At 44.6% G+C, this 2,516-nt stretch overlaps 1 non-coding gene across 1 annotated transcript; it reads right to left on the minus strand.

Moving 5' to 3' along the window:
• Window positions 1-526: 526 nt before the first annotated feature.
• Window positions 527-2,516, minus strand: LOC117149575. Its single transcript, XR_004460389.1, has one exon. It is a non-coding gene; the product is annotated as a small subunit ribosomal RNA (ribosomal RNA).

Genomic DNA, 2,516 nt, shown 5'->3' on the forward strand with positions numbered 1-2,516 from the left:
CCCTTGATTACGACTCTGTAGGCCCTCTCATCTTTGGGCTGGAACGTGCGATGCCTTTTGTTCTGGGAAACCAGGTGCCTACGAAGCTCGGAGTAAGACTCCTTGTCAGGCATCATTAAACGCACGTTGTTGCGTCCGATTTGTATGTGAAGTCTTTGCTGGGACCACGAGAGTCGTAATCATCTTGATCAGAGCAGAAATGTTGGTCACGTCCGGGATGAAGATCGGGGGTGGCTTGAAAGTCCTCGGGGTAGGCTTGGGTTTGTCCGGGGTTTTGTTGGCAGCGGGTACAGGTTCTTCGTCTGAGGCGGCTTGGTCGTCGTCGTCATTGTCTTCCTCATCGCTCGAGAGGATGGCAAACTGGTTGTTTGCTAACCTACGACGCGAGGCTGCGCTGGTGCTGGGCGTGACGTCAAGTTCCTCCATTTGGGGCTTGCGCGCAGGCTTGCGCTTGACCTCACCGGGCTCAGAATGCGAGGTGCTTGTATTATAACAAATGTTTATTAACGATAAGGATATTATACAATAATGATCCTTCCGCAGGTTCACCTACGGAATCCTTGTTACGACTTTTACTTCCTCTAAATAATCAAGTTCGGTCAACTTTTGCGAAACAACCGTAACACGCAAGGCGTCACAGTGATCACGTCCGGAGACCTCACTAAATAATTCAATCGGTAGTAGCGACGGGCGGTGTGTACAAAGGGCAGGGACGTAATCAATGCGAGTTAATGACTCACACTTACTGGGAATTCCAAGTTCATGTGAACAGTTTCAGTTCACAATCCCAAGCATGAAAGTGGTTCAGCGGTTTACCCGGACCTCTCGGTCTAGGAATACACGTTGATACTTTCATTGTAGCGCGCGTGCAGCCCAGGACATCTGAGGGCATCACAGACCTGTTATTGCTCAATCTCATTATTGCTAGACGCAATTTGTCCATTTAAGAAGCTAGTGTCCTTATAATGGGACAAACCAACAGGTACGGCTCCACTTACATAAACACATTCAAACACAATAAACATTTTACTGCCACCATGAATGAAGGCTACATAAGCTTCAGCACCCTAATCCTGAAGATATCTATTTAATATATTTGAGTCTCGTTCGTTATCGGAATTAACCAGACAAATCACTCCACGAACTAAGAACGGCCATGCACCACCACCCATAGATTCGAGAAAGAGCTATCAATCTGTCTTACACACTTATGTTCGGACCTGGTAAGTTTTCCCGTGTTGAGTCAAATTAAGCCGCAGGCTCCACTCCTGGTGGTGCCCTTCCGTCAATTCTTTAAGTTTCAGCTTTGCAACCATAATTCCCCCGGAGCCCAAAAGCTTTGGTTTCCCGGGAAGCGACTGAGAGAGCCATAAAAGTAGCTACACCCAATTGCTAGCTGGCATCGTTTATGGTTAGAACTAGGGCGGTATCTGATCGCCTTCGAACCTCTAACTTTCGTTCTTGATTAATGAAAACATCTTTGGCAAATGCTTTCGCTTAAGTTAGTCTTACGACGGTCCAAGAATTTCACCTCTCGCGTCGTAATACTAATGCCCCAAACTGCTTCTATTAATCATTACCTCTTGATCTGAAAACCAATGAAAGCAGAACAGAGGTCTTATTTCATTATCCATGCACAGAATATTCGGGCATTTGAAGCCTGCTTTAAGCACTCTAATTTGTTCAAAGTAATAGTACCGGCCCACAATAACACTCGTTTAAGAGCACTAGTGCAGGTTTTAAATAGGAGGAACATATGAAAAAATACAAGTATTTAATCACATATAAGAACTCCACCGGTAATACGCTTACATACATAAAGGTATAGTACTAACCACAATTGTAAGTTGTACTACCCGTATGAAGCACAAGTTCAACTACGAACGTTTTAACCGCAACAACTTTAATATACGCTATTGGAGCTGGAATTACCGCGGCTGCTGGCACCAGACTTGCCCTCCAATTGGTCCTTGTTAAAGGATTTAAAGTGTACTCATTCCAATTACAGGGCCTCGGATATGAGACCTGTATTGTTATTTTTCGTCACTACCTCCCCGAGCTGGGAGTGGGTAATTTACGCGCCTGCTGCCTTCCTTAGATGTGGTAGCCGTTTCTCAGGCTCCCTCTCCGGAATCGAACCCTGATTCCCCGTTACCCGTTGCAACCATGGTAGTCCTAGATACTACCATCAAAAGTTGATAGGGCAGACATTTGAAAGATCTGTCGTCGGTACAAGACCATACGATCTGCATGTTATCTAGAGTTCAACCAATATAACGATCTTGCGATCGCTTGGTTTTAGCCTAGTAAAAGCACATGTCCCATAAGGTTCATGTTTTAATTGTATGTATTAGCTCTAGAATTACCACAGTTATCCAAGTATCTGTTAACGATCTAAGGAACCATAACTGATATAATGAGCCTTTTGCGGTTTCACTTTTAATTCGTGTGTACTTAGACATGCATGGCTTAATCTTTGAGACAAGCATATAACTACTGGCAGGATCAACCAGAAT

This window comes from Drosophila mauritiana, unplaced genomic scaffold (genome assembly GCF_004382145.1).
Source record: "Drosophila mauritiana strain mau12 unplaced genomic scaffold, ASM438214v1 U_247, whole genome shotgun sequence".
Lineage (NCBI taxonomy): Eukaryota > Metazoa > Arthropoda > Insecta > Diptera > Drosophilidae > Drosophila > Drosophila mauritiana.